This window comes from Pleurodeles waltl, chromosome 5 (assembly GCF_031143425.1).
Source record: "Pleurodeles waltl isolate 20211129_DDA chromosome 5, aPleWal1.hap1.20221129, whole genome shotgun sequence".
NCBI lineage: Eukaryota > Metazoa > Chordata > Amphibia > Caudata > Salamandridae > Pleurodeles > Pleurodeles waltl.
The window spans coordinates 1095861503-1095877624 of NC_090444.1; the positions used below are offsets into that span (position 1 = coordinate 1095861503).

At 43.6% G+C, this 16122-nt stretch overlaps 1 protein-coding gene across 2 annotated transcripts in view; it reads left to right on the forward strand.

Moving 5' to 3' along the window:
* SNX9 (sorting nexin 9) overlaps window positions 1–16122 on the forward strand; it is an 844750-nt gene that overhangs the window by 690590 nt on the left and 138038 nt on the right. The gene's annotated exons all lie outside the window — the stretch shown is intronic.

The following is a 16122-nucleotide window of genomic DNA, read 5'->3' on the forward strand; positions in this document are numbered from 1 at the left end:
CGTCACAATATCGGCGGTGCACTTGCCGGGAATAAACAACAAGGCAGCGGATGCACTCAGCAGGCAGAAATCAGACTGCCACGAGTGGGAACTAGACCAGACGATACTCATCCAGATTTTTTCTCAGTGGGGAACACCAACAGTGGATCTGTTTGCGAAGAAGACAAACGCCAAATGCCAGTTCTTCGCAAGCTGGCATCACCAAGAGGGATCTTGGGGGAATGCGTTTTCGATAGTCTGGTCCGACATCTTTGCTTACGCCTTTCCTCCCATTCCGTTGATCCCAAGGGTCCTCACGAAGATGAGAACAGAACCGTGCACTCTCATACTGATAGCCCCGTACTGGCCGCGCCAACATTGGTTCACAGAGCTCCTCCTTCTCTCAGTCAAGCCTCATATTCCGCTGGAGCTGTTACCTCATCTGCTAACAATGAACAACGGCCAAGTTCGACACCCCGATCCGCAGTCGATGCGGTTAGCGGCATGGCTCCTCACCACAGAGAATTTGCGCATTTGAATATCCCGCAGGACTGCAGAGATATTTTGTCACAGGCCAGAGCGGATAGCACGAACAAGGCGTATCAGTGTAAATGGAAGAGATTCTGTACCTGGTGTTATCAGTGTCAAATCGACCCGTTTCTTTCACCACCAGAAAAGATTTTGCCTTATCTCTTAGAGTTAGCCCGATCTGGCCTGGCACATTCGTCCATTAAAGTTCATGTAGCAGCCATAGCTGCATACAGGCGTTCGGATGACACACCCTCGCTCTTCTCTTCTCGGCTGATTAAAAGATTTTTAAAAGGCTTATTCAGGGTTTACCCTCCTTTCAGACCTCCACCTCCTTCGTGGAACCTGAACATTGTTTTGGCGCAACTGATGAAGCATCCTTTTGAGCCAATCCACCGTGCGTCCCTCAAGCATTTATTGTGGAAGGTCGCCTTGTTAATAGCCCTTACATCAGCTAGGCGGGTCAGTGAGGTACAAGCGCTCTCCATCCAAGAGCCTTTCCTACAGTTGAAACAAGATAGACTACTAATGCGCACTAACCCGCATTTTATTCCTAAAGTTCCGTCAGACTTTCACATTAACGAACCTCTGGTTTTCAAGTCTTTTTTTCCCTCGTCCATCTACTCCAGCGGAGAGAGCATTACATTCTCTAGATGTGAAAAGATGCGTTCAATTTTATTTGGACAGGACAAAAGCGTTTTGGCGCTCTAATCAGCTATTTGTGGCGTACAGTGCCCCTAGGAAGGGGTACCCACTATCCAAGCAGAGTATTTCAAGATGGATCGCCTCTGCTATTCGCTTCTGTCATCTAGCAGCGGGCAAACCTTTGCAGTCATCTGTGCATGCTCACTCGACGAGAGAGGTCTCGTCGTCAACGGCACTGTTTGCCGGAGTGCCACTACAAGACATATGTAGGGCAGCAACATGGAAGAGCTGCCATACCTTTACTAAACACTATTGCTTGGAGTCCCTCTCGCATGGAGAGGTAGCAGTGGGCCAAGCGGTTCTCAGGAATCTCTTCAGGTGAAGGTGAGCCACTTCTCCTACATCCCTCCATCCTAGAAAAGGTATGCACATTAAAAAAATGTATCCAAGAATAATACAATACTGGTTTGTTATTCAAATTTCATCATGTATCTTCATGGGAATATTCCTATTTATATTAGAGATAAGAAGATACTTATATGGTTATATATATATATATATATATTTATATGTGTATATATATATATATACGTGTGTATACATAGATGTGTAGATATGTATATGTAGATATAGAGAGACAGATGTCAGTATGATTATATGCTTCATTAATGTATACATGATGATGATAAGGTTTTGTGGCATAAGATAACCTGTTTATCAAGGGAGTTGTCATTTTTCAATGTGCATAGTTATTGCTTGCTACTCTGATTCAAGCATGTGAATCTATGAAAGTTCCAATACTGGAGTAAGAAAACAAGTTACTTACCTGTAACTGTAGTTCTCCAGTATTGGAATCTTTCATAGATTCACATGCGACCCACCCACCTCCCCGGAGAAGCTCACTTCACCTCTTTCTGTCTAGCAGTACATATACTCATAGTAATATACGCACTTGTGCGTTGAAAATCTGAGGTGCTAGAGCTTCTCTCAGGAGGTTCTGGAGGGTGCTGTCGCCTGATTGGTGGAGGATCAAGTTTGGTCCTTTTTACATAATGACTCTGATAGACTATCAAATTGAAGAGGCCTAGGGCCTTTTTTCTCTTCAATATGTTTTAACATTACTTATGAAAATTATACCGGGACTCCCATCTCGACGACGGGGAATGATTCAAGCATGTGAATCTATGAAAGATTCCAATACTGGAGAACTACAGTTACAGGTAAGTAACTTGTTTTCTTATGGAGGGCCTGTCCTCACCTGGAGGTGCGTAGAAGACTGTGAGGAGAGACTGGCCTCTTCCCTCAGACCTCTCTCTTATATGAAAGGCTGCGTAGGGTGGTGCTTGTATTTTCTGCCCTCTCATTCTGCACTTCTTTCTCAGATAACAGAGTGCATAGTAAGTTGTGTACTTGAACTGCCCCCTCCGTCCAGACATCTCTCTCTCAGATGACTGGTTTGTGTAGTAGAGTGTATGGAGAGAGACTGCCTCTCCACTCAATCCTCTTTCTTAGATAACTGGTGTACTTTTATATATGTGTATACATGGACTGGCCTCTCCTTTCAGACGTCTCTCTCAGATGACAGGTGTTCACAGTAGGCTGTAAGTAGAAAGACTGGCCTCTCCAGTGAGACCTTGGTCTCGGATGACAGGTGTGGTTAGTAGGGTATATAAATGGACTACCCTCTTCTGTCAGATGTTTGTCTTAGATGATGGCTGTGCATAATAGGGCGTGTACATGGCCTAGCATCTCCTGTCAGACCTCTCTCCCAGATGCCAGGTGTGTTTATTAGTCTGTGTACAAGGACTGCTCTCTTCTGTCACAACTCTGTCTCAGATGATGGGTGTGCATAGTAGGGTGTGTGGAGAGAGACTGGCCACTCCGCTGAGATCTTTCTTGAAAGACAGGTGTGTGCATAGTAGGTTGTGGGAAGAGACGTTAACCCTACTCACAAATCTTTCAAAGCCGATGGATGTGAATAGTACACTCTGACAAGCACCATCTCCATTAATTCTCCTTCCTGCAGCAGCAAGTGTGCATATGTAGGAAGCCGGCTCTGTATATACTATATCAAAATGATATATAGTGTGCACAGAGTCCAGGGGTTCCCCAGAGCCTTAAATGAGGCTAAAGTAGATAATAGTAATGCTCTCTTTTGTGGTAGTGTGGTTGAGCAGTTAGGCTTATCAGAGGGTAGTTCAAACCTTTTGTTGTACACACACAGGCAATAAATGAATCACACACACTCAATGACTAACTCCAGGCCAATTGTTTTTATATATATCTATAGCAAAAATGCATTTTGTTACTTTATTTCTAGAACCACAAGATTCGAGTTGCAGGTATTTACATTTGCAAGTAAGTATCCAACATATGTATCAATACCACTTTGTTTCAATTTGGCAACTTATATGGTTTTTGATTAAAAAGCAAGAATCTGTTTTAAAAGTTGACCGTGGAATTTTCAGAAACAGTTCTGGGGGGAAGAAAAGTTAGCACAGTTTTAAGGTATGTACAAGACTTCCAGTTCCAGTCTCCAGGTTTTAGGATGTCTACTGGACTGAAGGTCAGATTCCCCAAGGCCTGCGGGCTGTGGGTGCAGGGATACCGTTTGGCATCCGGAATCTTCGTCTGGTTCTGTCGTGGTCATGGGGGTTTCCCAGATATAGGTTGCAGGCGTCGTCATGTTGGCAGGATGGACACTAGGTCAGAATCACATGGGGACCAGCTCTAGTTGGTTGGGCCAGCTGGACAGTGGCCGTGGGTGTCGGGCGCAGAGTGGGCAGGACTCGCGGCATCCGGGGCATTTATGGAGCCCTTTGCTGGTGTTTCCTTCTGGACAAGGCTGCTGTCCACAGGAGATCTTTGCCTCTGGGGTGCAGGCAATCCTCTTGAGGCTTTTAAGAGGTCGCTGTCCCTGCAGGATGCGCTATCTTTTAGTTGCAGGGCTTCAGAAGCTGGAGACAGGCCTGTAGGGCTGGGGCCAAGTCAATTGGTGTCTTCAGTCTTCTCTGCTGGGGGTTGGCTTAGCAGTCCTTCTTCTTTTCTTCTGTCTTCTTCTTGCGGGCACCAGGAATCTGACAAGCCAGGTTCAGGGGAGCCCTTAAATCCTGGATTTAGGGGCGTTGTAGGGGTCAGAGGGCAGTAGCCAATGGCTACTGTCCCTGAGGGTGACTACACCCTTCCAGTGTCCACTCCCTTTGGGGAGGGGGGACAGAGACCTAACCCTATTGGTCCCTGTCCATTTTCCTGCAGGACTTCCTGCCACTAGCTGGAGTGCCCCGGGGCACTGTACCAAGAGGCCTGAGCCTTTGAGGCTCACCACCGGGTGTTACAGTTCCTGTCAGGGAAGGTTTGAAACACCCCCCAATCAGTGCAGGCTTTTTTTCTGGCCACAAAGAGCAGAAAGACTCTCACCCATGTGGTCAGAAAATGGTCTGGAAGTAGCAGGCTGGCACAGACTGGTCAGTCTTGCACTAGAAGTTTGGCTAAAATACAGGGGACATCTCTGAGATGCCCTCTGGGTGCATTTTTCAATAATTCCAACACTGACATCAGTGTGGGATAATTGTGCTGGGAAGTTTGATACAAATTTCCCAGACTTTATGGAGCTGTGGAGTTCGTAATGACAAACGCCCAGCCCATATACTTAATATGGCCACACTGCACTTACAGTGTCTAAGAATGGACTTAGACACAGTAGGGCCATATTGCTCATGCAGCTATGCCCTCACCTGTGATATAGAGCACCCCGCCTTGGGGCTGTAAGGCCTCCTAGAAGGGTAACTTAGCTATGCCCTTCAGTGGTTTGAGGGCATGCCACCCTGAAAGGGGTGCCATGTCAACTTTGTCTTTTTCTCACCAGCACACATCAGCTGCAAGGGCAGTATGCATGTGCTTGGTGAGGGGTCCCCCAGGGTGACATAATACATGCTGCAGTTCTTAGGGACCTTCCCTGGCCACAGGGCCCTTGGTACCATGGGTGCCTTTTTACAAGGGACTTAACTGTGTGCAAGAGGTGTGCCAGTTGTGGAAGCAATGGTAAAGAACACTGGTGCTGGGGCCTGGTTAGCAGGATCCCAGCACACTCCCAGTCAAGTCAGCATCAATATCAGGCAAAAAGTGTGTGTGGGGTCAAGTGGGGTAACCATGCCAAAAGGGGCTCTTTCCTACAGCATACTGCAGTGTATTCAAAGATCACCTACTCCTTTCTACTGCTCACGATCCTGTGAGAGTCTCGTAAGATCATAACTTATTTTGGAAAATAGGAATTAAACATCTACTCATCATTTAGTGTATTCAGAACTCATCTACCCCTTGTACTATTCACAACATGTGGGAGTCTTGCAAGTTCGTGTACAAATTAGTTAAAACAATATACATTTATTTTTATCACAGTAGTTATCGCTTAGACACTTCTCTAAATCGAGGGGAAGAGCATGCCCCTCATATAGATTTTTTTACTTCATTTCCAGAACACCTCCAGTTTGTCATAGTAAACAGTAATGGCTTCTATTTAATTTATAACATTCCAACAGTCAGCCAATCAGCACGCTCGTGAGCCTCTTGCTCCTGCAAGAGCGTGAAGGATCAGAGGAAAAACAAGCCTCTCGACCAATCACAGGACTTAATTTTTTAATTTGCGCCTTTGAGGGGAGGCTCTCTGTACTCCTGCGAGCCCAGCCTTCCAAATGCACAATTATTTTCGACCCTTAATTTCTCAAAAACTATGGTCTTTAACACCTTTAGACCGTGGTTATTTTAAGTGCATAGTATCTTTAATGCCAAGTGTTACATTGAGTGTACACTGTTCTTAGTAGATACATCTTAATGCTCTGTAGTGTATTTTTCATGAGGGTTTTTCTGTCTGCAAACAGTGTGGTACAGAGTAAACTCTCTCCATAGAGTGAACACTGTTTATGGTACCCGCTTTTCCACTCATGTCAACTTTATTTCTTAATGTAGGTTCGATGACTGTCACAGATTTGATACAGATAAAAGCTGTCCATAGTAGGTCATTATTTTGGAACAGGCATTGAGTATTTTGAGGAATTTGGCTTTCTCTGAACATTTGTATCTAGATTGAACACTATGTGCAATGAGGGTTTTCCATATATTGGTTGTTGATTTTTAATGTGAACTATGTTACCTGTGAAGTGTATAGTTCATGGTCAATGTTGCACATAACACGTTTGCTACACTTAAGTGAGTTGTATCTGTAATGGCATTACTGATGCTTCATGATATTCTGAACTATTTTGGAGTTACTTTCTAAGCTCTAATGCCATTTCTGTTGATAGAGCAATTTGTGCAAAAGTGGTTTGGATGATGTCATCAGTAATGCCATAGAACATGTAGTGAGTGATGTCATATGTGAGGTCATAAGCAGTGCGTGAATGGGCGTAAATTATAGTTAGTGCTGCTAACTATAACTGGTGAATTTCAGTGTTTTATTTGTAGTTCAAAATTTGTAGTTATTCTTAGCATTCACATATTCACCTAATTATAACTTTATTTTAACCTTTCTATTTTTTCAGTGAATTTCTAAGGTTTTTTTTTAAACAAGACCAGATCTGTTTATCAGACCTAACTATGATACTGTAATCTTTGTTTTTTCAGTGAATTTCTAGGGTTTTTAAATGTAAAGTAATATTTTATTACACTACGTAAAGCCAACTCCTTGCTGCGCCTGACCTTTGGCCGTGCGTGGAGATGTGGTTGCTTCCAAGCCTTGTGGCAACCCTCCTCATCCAAACAGGCAGCCAACCTCCCGTTGCCTCCAGGCCCTGTGGCAACCCTCCCCTCCCAACCGCCCCCCATGCAAACAGGCAGCCAAACTCAAGTTGTGCATGGTCTTTCGTCGCACTGCAGACCCTGCATCCATCTCCACATAGGCAAGCCCCTTCCCTTATGTAATGCGACCCCCGGGGGTGGGCTCCCTGAGGGAGTCCACATGCACCCCACCCCATTAAAAAAACAATGCGGCTCCAGCGGTGGGCTCACCAGGGCCTTTCATTGAAGAATACGGCCCCGGCTATCCATTTTTTTTTTTCCAATCCTATGGGGGAGTTCTGCAGGATCGCTGTAAAAGTTTCAGATTTTCTTGTATTTTGGCCCTCTGGGTGCACTCCATAGGGCCTATGGGGGCAGGGTATTCCTGCCTCCTTATATTTCTCTTATTTTTTTTTCCCTTATTTTAAACTTCAGGACAGGGGACTGAGGCCCCGAGTCTTGCGGGCTCACCAGGGCCGTTCATTGAAGAATACAGCCCCAGCTATCAATTTGTTGGTTTTTTTTTTTCCGATCCTATGGGGGAGTGCTGCAGAATCGCGCTAAAAGTTTCAGATTTTCTTGTATTTTGGCCCTCAGGGTGCACTCCATAGGGCCTATGGGGACGGGGTATCCCGGTCTCCTTATATTTCTCTTTTTCTTTTTTTTTCTTTTTTTTTAATTCAGGACCGGGGACTGAATCCCCTAGTCATGTAATGGCTACCAGTAACATATTTCTTATGTATCTGGCAGTGGATCAGAGGGCTCATTCCTGTGGGAGTTTTGACTCCTGGTGGAGCAAATTGTCCCAAGGACAAAAAGCTCATTGAGCCAATCTGAATGCTCCATTTTTAAATTGATGCTCCCACTAGAGTCTCTCGAGCCTCTCGTGGACCCAGCCATCTAGATAATACAAATATTTCTGTCCCTTAATTTCTAAGAAAAAAAAAAAAAAAACTCAATGGATTTACAACAAATCACAAAAAGCACAATCTGGGGACCAGGCTCTAGCCTCTTGCCAAATTTGGTTTAACTCTGCTCAGCAGTTTTTGCTGTAGTCCTGCCTATAGATGTCTATGGAAAATACATGGGGATTTTGTGTTTTGGTACCCATCTTTTTTCTTGGCTCCTGTTTGACAGACCACCCGAAACTTTCAATGCACAACCAAGACCAAAAAAGAGCACTTATTTTGAAAGTGTCAAACCGTGGCAAAGATATTAGCAAGACAAAAAATGCATTTCCTATGGCAATGCTGAACTAACTGTAACTAACCAGTGGCAACCACCACTGGGGATAGATATATATGGTCCAGTACAAGGCGCTAGCCAAAACGCGTAGACATTCTTTGTGGAGAGACAGCGTTTTGCTGTTTATCACGAATAAAGCGGATTTGCTGCAATGGTTGAGATTTGTGTTTTTTTCGCCGCCTTTGGATTTGCTTTTTTGACTTGGTGCAGCCGTTTGATGAGTATTTTCTCATTGCTTTTGGAGTATATATATATATATATATATATATAAATATCTTTTTTTGATTTGGAATAAAAGCATTTGATTTTGTGATCCAGAGTGCACACACACACACACACACACACACACACACACTGTGGTGACCGCCACTGGAGTATGTGTGTGTGTGTATATATATGTAAATTATTTCTTGCAACTTTTGGCTTCCCACCAACACCGCTGATTGCTGCTTTACGGCACAGACAAGGGGTCTGCCAAACAGTCAGCCCTTATTACATCAAAAACTCCTGTTACTCCAAAAGCATCCAAAGGACCAGGCACAGACACCATGATCCTCTCCCGTGGTTATTGAATCAATTCCACACGTTCTGCCATAATGTGTTTTTGCCAAAAGGCTGGCCTTGTTCACATAAGGTTGGCCCCATTTTGATCCCTTTAAATAGTGCACATGATTACTTAACATAGGAATAATACAGTGTTGGTCACAGCCGTGGATTAATGCAAAATTATATAATCAAAGTTTCATCCTTGTCCTGAATTGTTTTTGTGATTTGCTGATATTAATTCGATTTTTGATTTATGTAATTTTGAGGATATTTAATCGATAATAAGAGTAGTTCTGTGTCAAAACTTTGCCCACTTGGCTTTATTGTGTTTCTGAGAGGTGTACTAAACCCAGGAGTGATAGATAGAAATTAATTAATGAAATCTGGTTGAACTCATCATGAAATTCATTTTCTGAAATATTTTGAATATGTACAGTGTTCAAATGATGCTCAAATTAATATGGGCAAATCCTGAAAACAAATTCAGAAACTGGGTGAAAATGAAATGTTGTTCATATAATTTTGTGATACTTTAAGGCTGTAACCAATGCTGTATTTTTACTTTGTTAATTTACCACATGTGCACTATTTAAGGGGATCAAAATGGTGCCACATGTATGTGAACAAGGCTAAGTCTTGTGGCAGAACCAAGTTATGGCGAAACATGTCGAACTGATTTAGGCCCTGATTAAGAGTTTGACTGACATGAACACCAGTCCGCCAAACTCCCGACAGCGTAACCAGCCCCATTATGACTTTCCCGCTGGGCTGACAGGTGTAAAATAAGGTTTTCTTCCGGTCAGCCCAGTGAGAAAGTGGCAGCAACATGGTCGCCAGCTCTTAGTTGATCCGGAGGCAATGCTGCTGCCTGCAGGGGGCACCAGCACCCTCGTAATGCGCACTGTTGGGCAGGGGAATCCCTGCACTGCCCATGCCACAAGCACGGGCAGTGGAGGGTCCACACTGTGGCTCCCCGCACCTGTTCTCTGCCAGCTTTTTCATGACGGTAAACCACCATGAAAAGGCTGGCGGAGAACCAGGTTGTAATCAGCAGGGCTGTGAGGTAGTCTGGGCTTTACCGGTTATGTGAGATCATGGCACTTATAGCTCTGGGCTGTGAAGTGCATGCTTTTAATTGTAATTAAGTAGTGTAAAAAATGCATTACCTACAGTCTGGGCATTACTGAAATCTATATTTTGGAGGCACCATTTTATCTTAAACTTTTTGAGCATTTTGTAGCAGTTTATCTTATACTGTGTGTAATGCAAGTTTAAAATAACGAATTACATATTCATAGTGCTTTCTGTCACAGGCTGTGACCTCGTAGCACTAAAAATACAGTCTCTTTTCTCCACTGCACCAACCAGGACTTAATCGTGTGTCTCTCTGGTTACACGCAGTGTGTGAACTGATAGAGGTTTCATAATGTACTATAGTGTATTTCCCAATGAGTAACACCTTTTTAAATGTATTTTTCATTTAAGCTGCATGTTATTTGATATGTAGCTACCTAACACTCACTGCCCCTGCCCCTTCTGCATGCAACATCACAGTTCCCACAACTTTTGTAATGTACTTTAACCACTGTTTGGTGCCCTTTCGGGCTATCTGGGACAGTAGGGGGGCCTTAAGGCCTCCCCCGCGGTCCCAATGACCCCCGTCTCCTGCGGGAGCCATCCTTGCTCAAGTAGGTGTGGAGATGCTTTTCATACCAGCTCCCTGCTTGCTGGAGCAATGTTTTCATCTGTCTTTCCTGCAGACACATTTGTGTGCAGGGAACACATATGAGAACTCTGCTTTCTGGCAGCGGGACCTGTTTGACAGGTCCTGCTATCAGAAAGCGGACTTTGTTTGCTTTTGCCTGGTGGGAGCAGTCGAGCAGTCCGCTCCCACTAAGCAAAAGCAAACCGCTATGTCCCGGGGGTGGGCACCTCAGGACATACCAGGAGCCGGCCCCGGGGTGTGGCAGTCTCCAGGGCCATCAGTGGCTCCATGCAGGGGGCTGCACACCCCCTTCCAGTAAAAAGGCGCCCTGGGGAGGCAGTGGTCCCTGGGGCTGATGGGGTCCAAAATAGACCCCCTTTCCTTTTTTTGATATGGGACTTGATCCGCCGCGAATCACATTGAAAACATTTTTTTAATGCTTTGTAGCCCTGAGAGGTTCCCTGTAGGACCACAGCACCAGAGCTAAGGGGTCGGATGTCTCTACCCTGGCCTCTTTTCTATCTTTGCTTCATCCTAGCCCCACACAAAAAAAGAAAAAAGAGTCCCAAAATGGCTGCCAACACGTCCTACTTTGAAGTGTTGGCAGCCATTCAAAGCAGTGCATTTCCTTGCACGATCCCGTCGTTATTCACAAAGACATCACAGCCAGAGTTATACAAATTTGATTTTCTTTAATATTTCAAAAACTGCTGAACAGATTTACACCAAATAAGCGAAGGCGTAATCTGTGTACTAAAAGCTAGTTTTTTGCCAAATTTGGTGTAATTTCTTTCAGCGGTTCGGGCTGTAGTAGTGTCAAAGTCCCATGGGAATTAACATGGGAAACACAATTTTTTTGCCCCCTTCCCCCTTTTGATCAGCCCCCGCGTAACGGATCACCCCAAAACTTTCTGTGTGCAACAAGAATGACCGGCACACCTTTTTTTGGAAAGTTTTGTGAAGTTTCGTCAAACAGTGGCAAAGATATAGGAAAGTCAAAAAACGATATATATATATATATATATATATATATATATATATATATATATATAAAATAAAGGTTAAAGTCACTATATAGTTAGGAATTATAATATGTTACTTTACATTAAAAAAAACATAGAAATTCACTGAAAAAAAGGTTAAATGGATGTTACTGTGAAGTGAAAATGTCAGTTAAAACATCCCATTTTTAATAAACAAAACAACTGAAATTACCACTATTAGTTATCTCAAGTAACTGTAACCTTGCACCCCTGCCGTGCACAGTGTTGTCCTCAATGATTTCATTTCAGAACTTGCATTGATGTTATCAAGGAAGTCATAGAACTTGCCATTAATGATATATTATGTGATGTAATTAGCCGGGGACCCCAAACCCCGGGACAATGCAGTTCCCTGCTTGCAAGAGCGCAGGCATGGAGAACTTATGGACAGATTTGTTTCCGCTCCGTTGGAGCAGAGAAAATCTGCTCCTCTGGACAGAAGCAAACAGTTGGAGCCTGCTCTGGTCGCCCCACAAAGGGTGCACGCTGGGGATCTGGGAGGAGCTGATGGGGCCCCAAGACTACGCCAACAACCCCATGGTCTACAATTGCTGTAATTGCACTGGGACACCCATAGCAATAATTAGTTGTTTTGGAGCCCTGCGGTGGTGGGTGCTTTGGGCTCCTAAAAGGCTTGAGGAGGAGGGCCTCACATCTCTGTCTATAGTTAGTAAGAACTTGGCCAGAGCTCTGGCTACCTTTCCTTCTGATTTTTGTAGGATCTATTGATGAGGATACTTTGCTCTTTAACAATTACATTTCCTCAGCCCTAGACTTAATTACCCCACTCAAAGTTAAGAGATCACCCCACTTTTCAATTTCAGATCGATGGTACTCTGATTCTTTAAGACAAGCCAAAAGGCAGTGTAGAACATTGGAGCACAAATAGAGAGTCATTTATGAAGCCCATGCCAAATAAATCCATAAAAACACAACCAAAAAGTATCACAAATTTGTCAGAATTGCCCATTCTGCTTACTGTGTTGTCAAACTAACTGCAACTCAGAATTACAAATATGTTTTTCTATCGATAAAACACATCTACATCCACCTGCCTGCCAACAGACTATCCCCCCCGCCCCCATCTCAGGTGCAATATGAAAACTTAAGAATGTTTTTTCAGACACAAATGTCAGATTTACAAGTCAAACTACAGTAGAAAATCTCCCACTTTTCTCCATTTTCTCTGTCATCATCCTTGAAGTCACTGAACTAAGTTTGGTCTAATTCCTCTGGGCAAGATTAAGACGCCAGTTACTTTTAGCAAATCAGGTCTTTCTTCGAACTCGTGCCTTCCTTCTGTTCTAAAACTAGGTAATGATAATATCAACCCGTTCTTCTGCCAGCAGATGAACTCCTCTCAAATTAGCCACTGTTCCAATAATCTGGAAGCAAGCACATATGAATCTCTTGTTAAAAAGGCCTGGTATGGACCCTTTAATGATGGCCTTCTCTAGGCCCATATCGCTGCTAACTTTAGCCTTAAAGAAATTAGAAAAAATAGTAAATCACCAACTGTCAAGGTATTTGGAGACAAACCAGTTGTTGGATGGCCAATATTTAGCGCAGAATCAACTTTTAGCAGTAACTGAGCATAGCAGATCCCTAATGGCTGAATGTAAAGATTTTGTATTGGTCTTATCACACTTCTTTGCAGCTTTTGATACTGTCTCCCATCAAGCCTTTCTGGAACGTCTGTTTAACCTGGGCATAACTGGCCCTAGCATAGATGAGATTCATTGCTTTTTGTCAAATCATTTTCAAACAGGGCTTTCTCTACCTTTTTATCTTCGCCATGAAGGCTAAATGTGGGGTGCTGCAAGAATCTTCCTTGAGCCTGATATTATGTAAGGTGTACATGGCTTCGTTGGTTAAACTGTTCCAATCCTGTAGCCTTAATATAATTTATAAAACTAAACTAGAAGAAAACTGAGATTTAAATTTTTGGTGAACCCGGTTCTTGTCATCTGCATGGTTGCTGATAGCCAAAAGTGAGAAACTTTTAATTAAATCTCTTTCGAAACACAAATTACTGTGGTATCTAACACATCATTTACTCGCCTGAAAGCCTTAAGTAAAAAATTAGACTTTCTTCCTGGGGATACTCGCAAGATGATCATCCATGCCCTCACAGAGACAACATATTACTAGAATTTATTTTATGTAGGGTTCCTGAAGTATCCGATCCAACGATTACAAGTTATTCAGAATGCCACAGCACAACTCATTCAGAACCTCAATAAACAGTTTCCTGCCACTTGAGAGATCTACACTGGCTGCCCATACACAAAATACTAACATTCAAGGCCTTAGTTCTGACTTTGTGTACTTTGCAAGAAAGGCCCCAAATACATTCAAACTTTGATTTCTCCTTATATCCCAATGAGCTCCCCTTAGATTCTCGGAGGACAGACCATTGTTGGCTCACAATTTTAATTGAGCCTGACTGGGAGGTTGCTCCTTTGCATATCTGGAAGCTAAATGGTGGAATTCCTTACTTACTCCTGGACCTCTGTTAGGCAACTAATGAAAAATCTTGTCCGAAACCTCCTAAAGCTTACCTTTTAACTCCAACTAAGTTTGTCCTTTACTGGTGTCCCCAAATCTCTGGTCTATAGTGCCTGGCTGTCCTAGTTTCAACAGCAGCAACGCTTTATAAATGATTTGTCCTTAGTTGCTGAGTTCCCATATAACACACACATATGTGGGTACTTCATAAACATGTTTACCCACCCAAAAAAATATATGATGCATATATTTTATTTATTTATTTATTTGGATGTAGATCTTCTGTTTTTGTGAAGAAAAATAGACATGTTAATAGAAACAAATTTGATACAAAAAATGAAATTAAAGAAGATGATGTAATGGGAAGGTTGAAATTTACGAAAAGGTATTCTGGCATAAAAAATAAAACTATTTGTAGATCTGTACGTATGAAGAGAAATAAATATGCTAATATAAAAAATTAAATGTAATGGGAAGGTCAAAATTTAAGGAAAGATATTCTGGTTTACAGATTATGCTAATTAGAAAAATTATGCTTTTGTAAAAGATGTTTTTAAAAGGTGATTTTTGCACAATAGGTTTTGGAAAACAAATTTATGACATGGAGCCCATTCTGCAAACTCCCCCTTTGACTAGAGATTTTGCGACGTGAGCTATTAGTACTTAGTACACAGGTCGCAAAATGTCGATGCACAATTCAGGCCATGTTTTGCAACCTGTTTCCTAGTACATCTTGTACTTATCTTTGGGTGTGATTTTTTTTTTTTTTTCATCTTTTTTTATTCACAAAGGTTTTAAAAATTACTCCTAGAAATCTTCTATGCATTCCCAGTTATGCTCATGCAAAAGTATTTCTCCATGTCCATTTGTACTTAGTGGACTGTTGTGCACAGGAAGATTCTTTGACATTAGGGAAAATGCACTTTTCTTTTTTTTTTTTTACATTCTCCCTTCCCTAGTATTTGCCCATTAGAAACCACCCAGCTTCTACATCCCCACTAATTTTGGGGAGCTTCCGTTCCTAACCAGAATCCTGCCCTTAACCAGAGTAATTCCCCAACTGCTCACAGTGGGAAAAGGGATGAGAAAACCACAACCCACACTGTCGACATGGTGCACTTCCACTTCAAGATCTGGACCAAACTGAACACCGCCGTATGCAACACCCTCGTTTACAGACCCACCCGGGCCCCGCCACTCCCTTCAGCGAATCCATAGCCGATTTCATCTCACATCACGGCCTCACCTCTACAAACTACATCCTCCTCAGTGACCTCAATTTCCATCTGGACAACCTCATCAACCCCCAACACCTCATCCCTACTGGAGAATCTTGCCAGCATCGGACTCAAACAACTGGTCACTTCCCCAATGCACTCAGCAGGACATGCGCTCGACCCCATCCTCTCCGCTAGCAGCAACAGCTCTGTCAGCCACACCTCTGAATTCCTATGGACCAACCACTAGTGTGTCCACTTCTCCTTTACCAAACCCACCAATCACCACCATGCCCTCCGCCACCCGCACAGAAGCTGGAACAAGGTCTCTGAAGACCAACTCTCCACTACCCTCCGCAACACACCACAGCTAACCTCCACAGACACCACCACATCTGCTTTTGCCATCTCCACCGATGGCTCCCCAACTGTGCCAACATTCTGGTCTCCCTCAGGAAACCCTCTGACAAACAGACCACAGTGATCACCCTCCAACAATCCAGACGCACCTGTAGACGACTTGAGAGAAGATAGAGGTGCAGCAAGACCCCGGCAGACCGCGCAGCCCTCAAAACCACTGTCCCATCACATCACCACCTCATCAGAACCACGAAGAGAACCGCGATTCGATAACAAATCAACTCCAACGCACACAGCAGTAAAGAACTCTTCACTGTGATCAAAGAATTCACCAAACCCACCTTGGACACCACAGACATCCCCCATCCCAAGCTCTCTGCGACAACCTTGCCATCTTCTTCCACCGTAAGATCGCCAACATCTATGAAAGCTTCCCAACACAGGACCCACCAGACCCACCCACAACCACAGCACCCAAAGGTACCAGATCCCAGCCGACCCTGACCAACTGGTCCACCATCAAAACCAACACCCTACGGATCAAGAAGACAATCTACTCTGTAGCCTCCTCGGA